This window comes from Suncus etruscus, chromosome 1 (assembly GCF_024139225.1).
Source record: "Suncus etruscus isolate mSunEtr1 chromosome 1, mSunEtr1.pri.cur, whole genome shotgun sequence".
Lineage (NCBI taxonomy): Eukaryota > Metazoa > Chordata > Mammalia > Eulipotyphla > Soricidae > Suncus > Suncus etruscus.
In genome coordinates this window covers 94,851,153-94,866,722 of record NC_064848.1, presented here as the reverse complement: position 1 = coordinate 94,866,722, position 15,570 = coordinate 94,851,153, and the positions used below count along the sequence as shown (strand labels likewise).

At 41.1% G+C, this 15,570-nt stretch overlaps 1 protein-coding gene across 1 annotated transcript in view; it reads right to left on the bottom strand.

The window, feature by feature from the left end:
* The window catches only part of PHF14 (PHD finger protein 14), a 171,276-nt gene that overhangs the window by 134,618 nt on the left and 21,088 nt on the right, over positions 1 to 15,570 (bottom strand). The window lies entirely within an intron of this gene.

Genomic DNA, 15,570 nt, shown 5'->3' with positions numbered 1-15,570 from the left:
CTCTTTCTACTCTTATTTTCTATCCCTTCTTTCTCTTTATCTCTATTGTATACATATTATATTTTATTATTATATATTATTGTTTATATATTGTTTGTCTTTTTGTTTGTTTTGTGGCTACATGTGATAGTGTTCAGAACTTATTACTGGCTCTTTCCCAGGCATCACCCTAACAGTGTTCATTAGACTATAGAGGCTATCAAGGAACAAACTAAGTCAACCATAAATGAGACAAGTCATCTTGAGCACTGTATCTCAATTCCAGCTTTCGTTTTTTCAAACAATTTCTTCACTTAAGTCTCTCAGTTACTAGTCACAGTTCTCGTAATTCACTTAAGTTATGTGTTCCAAGGCCCTCTGAACTATAAAGACAATTTTTCGTGTTTACTACTTCCTGGACACACGTCCATTCTAACACCTTTAAATAACAGCCACAGTTAAACATCTGAAATTCCATATTTGTACCTCTTACAGAAGTTCCACACAGTATAAAACAAAATGTTATATCTAACTCTATTCCCCTATTCCACTTCAGTGGTCAAAGAGGGGAATTGATCTTCCTGATTACCACATTAGACCCACTGTAGTATAAGCCCAACCCAGCACGCACAGTCATCTTGCTAAAAGATAAATCAATCTATATTAATCCTCCGCTTAAAAAGTTGTATTCCTGTGCCCAGAGAGATAGCACAGCGGTGTTTGCCTTGCAAGCAGCCGATCCAGGACCAAAGGTGGTTGGTTCGAATCCCGGTGTCCCATATGTTCCCCCGAGCCTGCCAGGAGCTATTTCTGAGCAGCCAGCCAGGAGTAACCCCTGAGCACCGCCGGGTGTGGCCCAAAAACCAAAAAAAAAAAAAGTTTTCTTCCCATGCCCTTCTTTGTAAAACCCAAATCAGCACTATGATCTAAAAGACCCCATTTGGCTCCCATATCTACCCTAAACAACTCAATTTCAGTAAAATTAACCTCTGTGCCATTACACCAACATTTCAAGTGTAAATTGGCTTCAAAAATTTTTAATCTGGGCCTGGAGAAATAGCACAGCGGCGTTTGCCTTGCAAGCAGCCGATCCAGGACCTAAGATGGTTGGTTTGAATCCCGGTGTCCCATATGGTCCCCCATGCCTGCCAGGAGCTATTTCTGAGCAGACAGCCAGGAGTAACCCCTGAGCACTGCCGGGTGTGGCCCAAAAACCAAACCAAACCAAAACAAAACAAAACTTTTTAATCACCACTCCCACTTTTATAAGGTCTTTCCATCTTAATAATCATATGGTATAGGCTACATCCTGGGTTTGATCTCCAGCATTACTGCACAGTCCAGTAACCACCACTGCACGTGGTAACTCTTTCAATAATACATTACAATTAACCCAAGGTTCCTGAACTTATTTTGCATACCAACCACTTTTCAGAAAATGAAATCATCAGTGTCCCATCTAAAGATCTACCTTAGGAGAACAAACAAACCCTGTCAAAACTTGATAGGTCAACCAGACTGAAACCAAACAAAAATATGCTAGACCTGAAAAGAGAAATGGAAGAAAGAGGCCTAGTAGATATATATTGGACACTCCCTCCCCAGAAACCTAAATTCTTCTCCAATGTACATGTGTCATTGTTCAGGATAGACTACATGCTGGTACATAAAACATACCTCCATAAAATCAAGAGGATAGAAATTTTGCAGGCTACCTTCACTGACTACAAACCTCTGAAATTAGAGATGAACTACAAAGGAACACAGAATAAAAACTTTAACAACTGGAGATTAAACAGCCTGCTACTGAACAACCAGTGGGTCTGAGATGAAATCAAAGAGGAAATCAAAACTTTCCTGGAAGCAAATGACAATGAAGACACAAACTATCAGAATGTATGGGACACAGCAAAAGCAGGACTGAGAGGAAAATGTATAGCTATGCAAGCACACATCAGGAAGGAAGAATAGCTTAATAGCTATTCTTAATAGCTTAATAGCTGAATAGCTTAATGACATAGCTCATAGAATTAGAAAATGATCAACAAAAAGAACCAAAAATAGGGAGACAGAAGGAAATAACAAAGCTTCAAGCAGAAATCAATGAAGTTGAAACCCAAAAAAACAATCCAAAAGATCAACAAAGGCAGAAGTTGGTTCTTTGAAAAAATAAATAAGATTGATTGATCATTGGCGAAACTCACAAAGAAAGAAAACTTGATAACCTGTTTTAGAAAAAAAGGAAAGATCACTACAGATATTGCAGAAATTCAAAGAGTAATCAGAGATTACTTTGAGAAACTTTACACCACGAAACATGAGAACCTGGAAGAAATGAATAAATTCTTGGACTCTCATAATCTTCCATGGTTGAACAAGGAGGATGTAGCATATCTAAACCACCCAAGCACTATTGAGGAAATTAAAATGATAATCAAATGTCTTCCTAAAAAGAAAAGCCCAGGCCCAGATGAATTCAGTAATGAATTCTTTCAAATCTTTCAAGAGGAACTACTACTGGCCAGGCGCTTTCATGAAATTGAGAAAATGGGAATATTTCCAAACAGCTTCTATGAAGCCAATATCACCTTGATACCAAAACCAGACAAAGATGCTACCAAAAAAGAAAATTACTGACCAATATCCCTGATGAACACCAAAGATCCTCAACAAAATCCTGACAAGTAGAATTCAATGTCTTATCAAGAAGATCGTTCACTATGATCAAGTAGGTTTCATCCCAGAAATGCAAGGATGGGTTAACATGCATAAATCCATCAACATAATATAAAACATCAAAAAAAAATCACATGATTATATCAATAGACACAGAGAAATCATTTGACAAAGTCCAACACTCATTCTTTCTTTTTTATAAATTTATTTTTAATTTTGAAAACAAAGCTGCAAAGAAAGAAGAACAGGTAAAGTTACAGTGGAAGGACAATCACCCATAAACAGAATTCTTAGAAGAAAACCCCTTGCTGATACCTTAATTTTTGAACTTTCAGCCAAAGAGCATTAAGAAAAATAAAATAGAACCAATGTACAATTACTTTGTCCCTCAATTCCCCAGATTGTAGTACATTATAACATTTCTTAGCAGTACACAAAGCAATCTAAGGCCATAAAACTTATTTAACTCCTTAAACATTGAAGGTATAGTATTTTCTTACATTTCCTTGCCCATGCATATAGGTTTAAGTTAACCACAAAAGTTTAAGTTTAAGTGGATTAGAGTCAAAGAGTAAAGTAAAGACGGTGTTAGAGTTGCAGCTATTATTTGCATAGGCCCACCAAAATATGAGGGACACAGAAAGGGAAAGCCTTGACCTAATTACACAGAGACCCTACCCCTGAAATTTCCTGGCAGAAGACCAACTCTAGGCTCCAGGCAAACTAGTTTGTCCAATCCAAGTCATTGTCTGTAGTGCCAATACACTTTTATCCTAAAATTAAGTCAGGATGGTGTAGAGCATCCTCTAGTTTCACCTCACAATAAAAAGGGCAATGCAGAGAGCCCTGTCCTGTAAGCAGGTCATTGTTGTCAAGTCTTCTTAGCCAACACTCATTCTTGATAAAAACTCTCAGCAAGATGGGAATGAAAGTAACCTTTCTCAATATAGTCAAGGCCATATACCACAAGCCAGTGGCAAATATCCTCAATGGAGAAAAACTAAAAGCCTTCCCTCTAAATTCTGGTACAAGACAAAGCTGTCTGCTCTCACCACTCCTATTCAACACAGTACTAGAAGTACTTGCTATAGTGATTAGGCAAGAAAAAGATATCAAGGGAATCCAGATAGGAAAGGAAGAAGTCAAGCTCTCACTATTTGCAGATGACATGATACTTAGAAAACCCTAAAGACTCTACCAAAAAGCTTCTAGAAACAATAGATAAATATAGCAAGGTGGCGGGCTACAAAATTAACACACAGAAATCAATGTCCTTTTTATACATCAATAATGATAGGGAAGAAATGGAAATTAAGAAAACAACACATTAGTGTCGCACAAACTCAAATACACTGGAGTCAACTTTACTAGAGACACAAAGAACCTATACAAAGAAAACTATAAAACCCTGCTCCAAGAAATAAGAGAAGACACACGGAAATGAAAACACATACACAGCTCATGGATTGGCAGGATTAACATCATTAAAATGGCAATATTCCCCAAAGCATTGTAAGATTTAATGTGATCCCTTTCAAGATATCCATGACATTTTCAAAGAAGTGGATCAAACACTTCTGAAATTCATTTGGAACAATAAACACTCATCAATAGCTAAAGCAATCATTGGGAAAAGAAATATGGGAGGCATTACTTCCCCAACTTTAAACTGTATTATAAAGCAATAGTTACCAAAACAGCATGATATTAAAATAAAGACAGACCCTCAGATAAGTGGAATAGGCTTGAGTACTCAGAGAATTTCCCCAGACATACAGTCATCTAATTTTTGATAAAGGAGCAAGAAATCCTAAATGGAGCAAGGAAAGCCTCTTTAATAAGTGGTGTTAGCACAAGTGGTTAGCAACATGCAAAAAAGCAAACTCAACCCCCGCCAGCTAACACCATGTTCGAAGGTAAAATCCAAATGGATTAAAGACCTTGATATCAGACCTAAAATCATAAGGTATATAGAACAACATGTAGGAAAAAACACTCCATGACATTGAGTCTAAAGACATCTTTCTTTTTTTTTTTTTTTTGGTTTTTGGGCCACACCCGGTAACGCTCAGGGGTTACTCCTGGCTATGCGCTCAGAAGTCGCTCCTGGCTTGGGGGACCATATGGGACACCAGGGGATCGAACCGCGGTCCGTTCAAGGCTAGCGCAGGCAAGGCAGGCACCTTACCTTTAGCGCCACCACCCGGCCCCAGAGTCTAAAGGCATCTTTAAGGAGAAAACAGCACTCTCCAAACAAGTGGAAGCAGAAATAAATAGATGGGACTATATTAAGCTGAGAAGCTTCTGCACTTCAAAGAAAATAGTGCCCAGGATATAAGAGCCACCCACTGAGTGGGAGAAACTATTTACCCAATACCCATTGGATAAGGGGCTAATCTCCAAAATATACAAGGCACTGACAGAACTTTACAAGAAAAAAAATCTAACCCCATCAAAAAATGGGGAGAAGAAATGAACAGACACTCTGACAAAAAAAATGCAAATTGCTAAAAGGCACATGAAAAATTGCTCCACATCACTAATCATCAGGGAAATACAAATCAAAACAACTATGAGGTATCATCTCACACCACAGAGATTGGCACACATCACAAAGAATGAGAACAAGCAGTGCTGGCAGGGATGTAGAGAGAAAGGAACTCTTTTCACTGCTGGTGGGAATGCCATCTAGTCCAACCTTTATGAAAGCAATATGAAGATTCCTCAAAAAGCTGGAAATTGAGCTCCCATACAATCCAGGTGTACCACTCCTAGGGATATACCCTAGAAATACAAACATGCAATACAAAATTCCCTTCCTCACACCTATATTCATTGCAGTGCTGTTTACAATAGCCAGACTCTAGAAACAACCTAGATGTCCCTCAATAGATAAATGGCTAAAGAAACTGTGGTACATATATACAATGGAATATTATGCAGCTCTCAGAAAAGACGAAGTCATGAAATTTTCCTATACATGGATGTACATGAAATCTATTATGCTGAGTGAAATAAGTCAGAGGGAGAAATAGATGTAGAAGAGTCTCACTCATCTATGGATTTTAAGAAAAATAAAAGACATTTTTGCAATAATTCTCAGAGACAAAAGATAGGAGGGCTGGAAGGTCCCACTTACCACATGAAGCTCACTACAAAGTGATGAGTGCAGTTAGAGAAATAATTACACTGAGAACCATCATAACAAAATGTGAATGAATGAGGGAAGTAGAAAGCCTGTATAGAGCACACCCTGGGATGGGGTGGGGAGGAGGGACACTTGGTACATTGGTAATGGAAATGTTGCACTGCTGGAGGATTTTGTTTTGTTTTGTTTTTTTGTTTGTTTTTAAAAAGAGAACAAACAGAAACTCCCATCCAATGTCATCTGATCTAACCACTGCCCACACCATTCTAGCACTCCTGGGGTTAGTGATATATGGGGGCGAGATACTGTTCAGTTAAGAAAACAATGTACTGGAGTCCCCACTCCCCACGTAGGCGCCCTAGACCCGCGCCTGCAGCCCTGAGCGCCCCACCCAGGGACCCCAGGCCCAAAAACGGAGAGCAGACAGAGTGAGTCTCCACTCCCCACTTGGGTGCCCAAGACACGCGCCTGCCACTGCCACCCTGAGCGCCCAGTGCCAGGAACCCCAGGCCCGAGCAGAGAGGAGACCTGGTGAGTCCCCACTCCCCAATTGGGCGCCCTAGACCCACGCCTGCCGCCACCACCCTGAGCGCCCTGCCCCAGGGACCCAGGCCCAAAAACAGAGAGCGGATCGGTGAGTCCCCACTTCCCACGTGGGTGCCCTAGAGCCACACCTGCCGCTGCCACCCTGCGTGCCCCTCTCCAGAGTCCCCAGGGTGAGTCTCCACTCCCCACATAGGCGCCCTAGACCCACGCCTGCTGCCGCCACCCCGAGCGCCCCGGCCCAGGGACCCCAGGCCCAAAAATGGAGAGCGGACAGGTGAGTCCCCACTTCCTAGGTGGGCGCCCTAGACCCCCGCCCGCAGCCACCCCGAGCGCCCCGCCCCAGGGACCCCAGGCCCGAGTGGAGAGCTGACCCGCTGAGTTCCCACTCCCCACGTAGGCGCCCAAGACCCGCATCCCGCTGCCACCCTGCGCACCCCTCTCCAGAGTCCCCAAGCCAGAGCAGAGTGTATGAGGGGTGAGGAGAACCCTGCACCTGACTCACTCTGCGCCACAGGCACAGGCTAGGACCATTAGACTGAGAGAGACTGGGCCTGCCACCTGGACGTTTGGGTGACCTAGAGCAGCCTACCCCCCTGAGCCCGAGTGGACCTGGGACTCCCCAAGGGCTGAGGGCAAGGTTTGGCTGAGGGAATTTCTTCGGCCAATGCCCAGAGGGGGCGGAACTCCACTGACTTCCAGATAGGGGAGGGAGGACAGAGGGCTAGGCCTTAACAGCGCCCTCAGCCATTGTGGCCAGGAGCAGAACTGCACCAGATGGCAAGACTAGGGAGAGGGAATAGACCAGACCCACTGAAGGAAGTGACAGAGCTGACTCCCAGGTAGGGGAGAAGGGGCGAAGGAGCTAGGCCCAACAGCACCCTCCACCATTGTGGCCAGGAGTGGAACTGCACTAGCTGGCAACAAAAGGGAAAAGCAACGGATCAGGCCACATAGAGAGTACAGGAGGAGCAGAACCTCGCTGAGCTCACCCAACAGACCCCTCTAGAACCACGATCAGGGAGGGGACCCATCCCCATGCCACAGAGGGCCAAAGCAGGCTGAATTCGGAAGGCACTGCACTACAAGCCACACCAATAAATGCAAAGAAATATGGGTATATCAAAGAGAAACCTAACATCTGGAGACACACAGGCAAACCATAGCAAGTTTCCAAGTCCACCAAAACGCAAAGATCCATTGGAAGGAGACTTAAAATCAGCCATGAGAAAGGAAAAGCAAGAATTGATAAAAAGAAATTAAGGAAACGCTAACCACCAAATACAAGAAATCTATGAAGGAACAAATCAACCAAATTAAAGAACTGTAAAAGAATATGAGAGATTCCATACAAAGGGAAATAAAGGAGTTAAAAGACACCGTAACAAGCCAAATGAGCATGATCCACACAGATGGAAGCATACTGAAGAACTCAAACAAAAACTGCAAACAAAAAAAGACCAAGAAACCAGCAAGGAAATAAATGACAAAGCACTAGAAGGAAAAGTCCAGTATCTAATAAACAAGAGCAGAAGAAATGACCTAAGAATAGGGGTATACCAGAAGGGGAGGAAAGAGGAAAAGGGGAAGAACAAGTAGTCAGAAATAATAACAGAAAACTTTCTCACCCTCTGGAAAGAAAATTCAGTGCAAATCCAGGGAGTGACGAGAGTCCCTAACAAAATAGACCGTAAAAAAACAACACCAAGACGTATAGTAATCCAAATGGCAAAAAAAAAAAAAAAAAAAAAAAATCTCCTTAAAAGCAATAAGGGAGGGAAAAAAAACCTCAAATACAAAGGAAGGGACATAAGAATCAAACCAGAACTCCCATTTGAAATAATTCAAGCAAGAAGACAATGGAACGACATATTTAAATGCCTGAATGAAAGAAATTTCCAACCTAGGGTCCAATATCCAGCAAAACCCTCATTCATATGGCAGGGCAGACTAAGAACATTCTCAAACAAAAACGATCTTGCATTATTTGCACAAACAAAACCAATCCTAAACGACCTATGCAGAGACAAACTGCACAATCCAAACCCCCGATTGTAACAACAATCACCCTAAACAACACAAGTGTACAACAGTCCTCTCTGTCAATAATCTTCCTAAATGTTAATGGACTAAACTCTCCCATTAATAGACACATAGTTGAGAACTGGATTAGAAAACATAAACCGGACTTCTGTTGCCTGCAAGAAACACATGTACAACTATAGGACAAGCACAGGCTTAGAATAAAAGAATGGAAATTAATTATTCAGGCTAATAGAAAACAAAAAAGAACAGGGACAGCCATTCTTATATCAGACTGTAGCAGGTCAGCCCCTGAAGAGGTTGACTGATGGTGGGATGGAGAATGAGGCCCTTTTCTTCCAGCTCGGAGCACGCGTCTGCCACCCTGTCTAGCCCACGGTTCTGAGGTGAAACGGCGGGTAAACAGCTCGCAGACAATCAGGCTCGTGGAAATATTTGCTTTATTCGGATGGACAAAACTGAAGTCCAAAGACTCAGATTCAGTTCCAGCCAGCAAAAAGCCCTCGCCTTCCACAGACCCTTGCTCTTATACTCCAGAGTCAGGTCCCACCCAATGGTGGGATCAGATACCAACCAATGGTGAAAGCAGAATCAGGTCCTACCCTAGGGTGGGGGCAGAATGCCAGGTCACACCCTAGGGTAGGGCACAGATTAGGGTGAGCAACATAGTAATCCCCCAAAATATTTACATACACAACATCAGACCAAATTCCATTCAACCTCAATAAAGTGATTAGGGACAAAGAGGGACATTACGTACTGATCAGGGGAACACAAGACCAAGAAATATTAACCCTAGTCAATATTTATGCACCTAATGTAGAGCCAGCAAAATATGTGAGACAGCTGCTCACAAGCCTGGAGAAACACATGAAGGGCAATGTGATAATGATAGGAGATTTCAATACTCCACTATCACCATTGGATAGATCCACCAAACAGAAAAACAGCAGAGAAATAAGAGCCCTAAATGAAAAATTAGAAGATCTAGGTCTAATAGACATATATAGGACCCTCCATCCCCAGAAAGCAGCATACACATTCTTCTCAAGCCCACGTGGAACACTCATTCCCAAAGATGGCAAGGACACCACCAAGAAAGAAAACTACAGACCAATCTCACTAATGAACATAGATGCAAAGATTCTCAACAAAATGTTAGCAAAACAAATCGAGCACTTTATCAAAAAGAACTTAAATCATGACCATCCCAGGAATGCAAGGTTGGTTCAACATATGCAAATCAATCAACATCTTACATCACATCAACAAGAAAGACAAAAACCACATGATCATATCAGTCAATGCAGAAAAGGCGTTTGACAAAATCCAACATCCTTTCCTGCTGAAAACGCTCAGCAAAATAGGGTTAGAGGGAACCTTCCTCAAGATAGTTAAAGCTATCTATGAAAAGCCCACAGCCAACATTATCCTTAATGGCGAAAAACTAGAAGCATTTCCACTAAAGTCAGGAACTAAGCAAGACTGCCCACTCTCTCCACTCTTATTCAACATAATATTAGAAGTCCTAGCAATAGCAATCCGACAAGAGAAGGGAATCAAAGGAATCCAAATTGGGAAAGAGGAACTCAAACCATCTCTTTTTGCAGACGATATGATGATATACATCAAAAACCCTAAAGAGTCCACAGTAAAACTCCTAGAAACAATTAACCACTACAGCAAAGTGGCTGGCTACAAAGTCAATACACAAAAGACAGTGGCGTTTCTCTATACAAATAACAAATTTGAGGAGAAAGAGAGATCAAAAATACAACTCCATTTAAAATAGAATCAAAAAATATAAAGTACCTAGGAATCAATCTTTTTTTTTTTTCTTTTTTTTTGGTTTTTGGGCCACACCCGGTGGTGCTCAGGGGTTACTCCTGGCTGTCTGCTCAATAATAGCTCCTGGCAGGCACAGGGGACCATATGGGACACCGGGATTTGAACCAACCACCTTTGGTCCTGGATCGGCTGCTTGCAAGGCAAATGCCGCTGTGCTATCTCTCTGGGCCCCTACGAATCAATCTTACAAGGGAAGTGAAGGACCTATATCAGGGAAACTTCAAAACACTCCAGAAAGAAATTGAAGAGGATCTAAGGAAATGGAAGAACATCCCATGCTCATGGGTAGGTAGAATCAACATAGTCAAAATGACTATCCTACCCAAACTACTATATAGATTTAATGCAATACTGATCCAAATTCAGAAATCATTCTTTAAAGAATTAGAACAATCTATCATAAAATTCATCTGGAACCACAAAAGACCCAGGATAGCCAAACACATATTGAAAAACAAGAAGCTGGGTGGCATCTTTTTACCTAACTTGAAACTATATTATTAAGCCATAGTGATCAAAACAGCATGGTACTGGAACAGAGACAGGACCTCAGACCAGTGGGTTAGAACAGAATTTCCAGACATACACCCCCAGATATACAGTCAACTAATATTTGACAAAAGAGCCAAGGACTTGAAATAGAACAAAGAAAATCTCTTCAACAAATAGTGTTGGTACAACTGGAAAACCACGTGTAAGAAACTGAAAATTGACCCATAGCCAACTCAAAATGAATCAAATGGACCTTGAAATTAGACACAAATCTATAAAGTTTATTGAGAATAAAATAGGCAGAAAACTCGAAGACCTATATATCAAAAAGGTCTTCGAGGACGGAGCACCAATGGCAAGAACTTTAGCGTCAAACATAAACAAATGGGACTATATCAAACTAAAAAGCTTCTGCATGGCAAACAGAAGAAGACAGTTAACTGTCTGGGAAAAAATCTTTTCACTCAACATATCAGATAAAGGGCTGATATCCAGAATATAAAGAGCACTCAGAAAGCTGAGCCCCTCAAAAACCAATTATAGTCATAAAAAAATGGGAAGACAAAATGAATAGACACTTCTCTGAAGAAGACAGAAAGATGGTCAACAAACACATGAAAACATGCTCACCTTCACTTATCATCAGAGAAATCCAAATCAAAACAACAATGAGGTACCACCTCACACCAGTGAGAACGGCTCACATCAAAAATAATGGGAACAGTCTCTGTTGGCGGGGATGCTGTACAAAAGGCACTCTCATCCACTGCTGGTGGGAATGCCCCCTAGTCCAACCCCTACAAAGAACTGTCTGGAGAGTGCTCAAGGAACTGAGAATTGAGCTGCCATTTGACCCAGCAACTGCTCTCCTAGGTATCTACTCCCAAGTCGGAAGGACATTCATCCCAAAATATGTGTGCACCCCACTATTTATAGCAGCACTCAGTATAATAGCCAAGTCTTGGAACCAACCTCAATGTCCAACAACAGATGAATGGATCATTAAGATGTGGTAGCTATACACAATGGAATACTACATGGCAGTCAGAAATGATACAATCACAGACTTTGCAGCAACGTGGACGGATCTAGAAGATATTATGTTAAACGAAGTAAGTCAGAAGACAAAAGATAAATACAGAATGATAGCACTATTCTGAGGCACCTAGAACATACACCTTATATACAATACTCAACAAATAACAGGGTATAACAGGGTAGAAACTCCAAACCCTGTAACAGTCAACAAATACCGGAAAGTAGTGCCCAAAACATATGAAAGAAGAACAACACAATCTCTTGACTACACATTATACTACAAAGAAACCAACAACAGCAGAAACAGCAGCATAGAGAGAACAGGTATGTTATCAGCCTTCTACCACAAAGGCCCATAATATCCCCTTAGGGATCTTATACAGAAATACAGGTAAGGAATACCATGGGAAATCAATGACTCCAACAGAAACATCTCATAACAATATGTCTTAATGCCTTAATCTTAAAATATTTAAAATAACCTCTCAGTTTTTCTGTCCACAGGCATTCTTGGATACAAAGGATGGACAAACTAAGATGGCATCTCAGGGCTCAGTGACACGAGATACCATACCCGGCTTGCACTATGAGAATGTCCCGAGAAACTCTTTAACATACACTTTATCTCTAAGTTATACCTTCTTTTAGGACTTGAAGCACGTGACGAGCCAGACCACCGAAACAGCAACAGTAACCTACAGACTTATACTACAGGCCCTACTCATCGAATACATTCAAGCAAACTAGAATTCCCTTGCTCTTTTTTCCTCACTTCTCACTACTTTCTTCTTTTTTTTTTCCTTCTTCTTTTCTCTTCTCCTTTTCTTTTTAATGTATTTTCTTTCCTGCCCCTTCTATATACTTTCCCCTTTCCCCGCTTTGGATATCCAACTATCCCTGCACCCCCTATCCCCATCCAGATTTCCCACCTTATTAAAACTCTTCACCCTCAGTTCTTAATCCATTAGGCATCAAGACTGACCTTCTACCCCAATGAACCAGTACCCAGCACCCAAGTGAAGGGAAACACAGTCAAACCCACACCTTATACCCGGCAAGAAGAGCCAACCAACTCCCCGGCTGACTCATGCTGCGATCCCCCTCCTTACTAACTCTTCCTAATATGGACTGTTACTTGAAAATGAACTTAGCTCTAAAAGTACCCCCAAAGCAAGAACTCTTCTCAAGACCTTCCTGCTACAATTCTCTTACCAACCTGAAGAAGGTCAGTGTGCATGATGAAAAGGCGCTCGGGAACCCACACACCACAACAAAATCCCAAAAGACAATGGGGAAACCTATACTTCCATCATAAGACCTGTACACCGTACCTCTTTACCTGCTTTTCCCCTAAATGTAAGATAGTCTATTGTATCATTTTGTTCCTTTAATTACCTTGTTATTTCATTTTTTTAATATATTTATGTGAGCACATATAGGGTTTTTTTGTGTTTTTTTTTTTTTTTTTTGGTTTTTGGGGCACACCCGGCGATGCTCAGGGGTTACTCCTGGCTGCCTGCTCAGAAATAGCTCCTGGCAGGCACGGGGGACCATATGGGACACGGGGATTCGAACCAATCACCTTTGGTCCTGGATCGGCTGCTTGCAAGGCAAACGCCACTGTGCTATCTCTCCGGGCCCGTACATATAGTTTTATTTCTATTTTTTTATATTTTGGGGGAGTGTGACCTGTTCTGTTTTCTTCTTTCCACCCCCAAATGCACCAGCAATATAATGTAGCACCATTTCCCCCTGCAAAGACACACTAAAAAAGGGGAAAATCTTATGTATAAAAACGAGCTCTTAAAAAAAAAAAAAAAAAAAAAAAAAACGAGCTCTTATCTACTAGGGATAAGAACTCATACTTGTTTACAATACAGGGACATCTCCCACCCTGAAAATATGTCACGTGGACCCAACTTAGACCCCAGGTGATTAGACATCATTCGTCCAGCCTTGAACCCTGTATCCTAAACATAGAAATGACACAGTTCTTCACAACAGCTACAGGAAACTAATCCCATCTGGGACATCCTTAATACTGCTGAGACACCATCAAGTGCCAGCTTTCAATGATATCCTGACAACGAGGAAAATGCAAACAACTTGACCTAAGAGCAGGTTATCCTAACCCACCAGCTAACAATAAGACAAAATCAGAAGTCTTGTCACCCTTTGGTCTGTCCAAAAGCCAAGATTGTGATCTACAGATGACTGGCTGATAGAACCATGACTGGACTGTATGTATCCTGGGACCAATAAAAAAGCCCTAGTCTAGAGTGTGAGCTATGACCTGCACAACAACCATGATCTCCAGCAAAGGTCTGTCTGAGAAAATTGCAACGGAATGGGTCTTCTGGAAACATCCTAGGCTCAACGCAAAGACCAAGACCACCAATCACAGAAGACGGATTAAAATGACACTGAGGGAGCAGAACTTCTAGAACCACAAAGAAAGACATTCATAAGTTCCACCCCTTGACTTGTGTAGATTCCGAGATCTTTAGATACAGAGGTCTGACTTTATCACCCCGGACGAAGCAGAAGTCTTCAAACAGCACAAAAGCACCAAGGGGAGAGTAAATGAACCTGTATGGAGTCTATAGTTAATCCCATGACAATATACTCCAACGGTGGAGAAACCCTGTAGCTCTTAGGCCAAGGAAATTCCTTTTCGAATGACCCCAATATTTACTGTGTCTGAGCAGGAGGGAAAAAAAATGCACAAAACAATTTTTCTCCTTTTTTTATTTATTTATCTAGTTTTTGTCATTTTCATTGTTTTAATGTGGTTATTGAAGTTGTTGTCTTCATTTATATTTATATATTTATTTTCTTCCTTTCTTTTCTTTCTTTATGTGCTCTGCCATGTTTTTCTTTCAAGATCATGGCTTTTATGTGGTGCTTACCTTTATTGTCAGAGTGCTCAGTGAATATATTATTTGACACTTCTTTTTGTACTGTTGGGGTAATTCACCTTTTTCCCCTTTGTCTCTCAAACCCATGATGAGAGCCTCTAGAAGGACTCAGCCCATTTTTGGCGTATTTGATTTTTACCCCAGTTTATTACTTTTCTCTTCTTCAAACAAAACCATGTAACTTTATCTATCTAGTCCCGCCTCCCAGTTACAGGAGGAAATAAGGGAGCTACCAAGACGAAACAGGAGTAAGACCACTAAGTAGTAAGTTAAGCACAGAGGAGACCACGTATTCTTGCAGCCCCTGGGGTGAGGGAGGAAAATATGGGAGGTAGGATGGGAATGGAGGTGTAGGGAGAACATTTCGGTGATGGGAATCCCCCTAATATTAAGTTAACATGTACCTAAAATATTACTGTCAACAATATGTAAGCCACTATGATCAAACTAAAAATTACATTAATAAAAAAAAACAAAAACAAAAAAAAGAAATTTTTAGAGAATAATTTTATCAATCTCTATATTGATGCTACTATTTTTTATGATAAGGACCGAAATTTCACTTGTTCCCCCTTGCAGGGGATACTTACTACCCATTACATGTTCGCCCTTCCCCCGGAATTGCTCAGGAAATTTTGTGGTATCAGGTATCCAACATTGACCTTCCATATACACATTAGTACTTTTAACTATGTCTCTGGACTCTAGATTGATTTCTTATTTGGAACAACTTGTGAGGTTGTTGCTAGCACAGTTTGTAAAATACTCTATTTCAGTTTAAATGTGTCAAATAGATAAGTTTTCACTTTAGAACATGAAAATACTTTACTTGAAAATTTTGTTATGCAAAGACTCAATAATTTTAACACATTAAATAAACTTTTT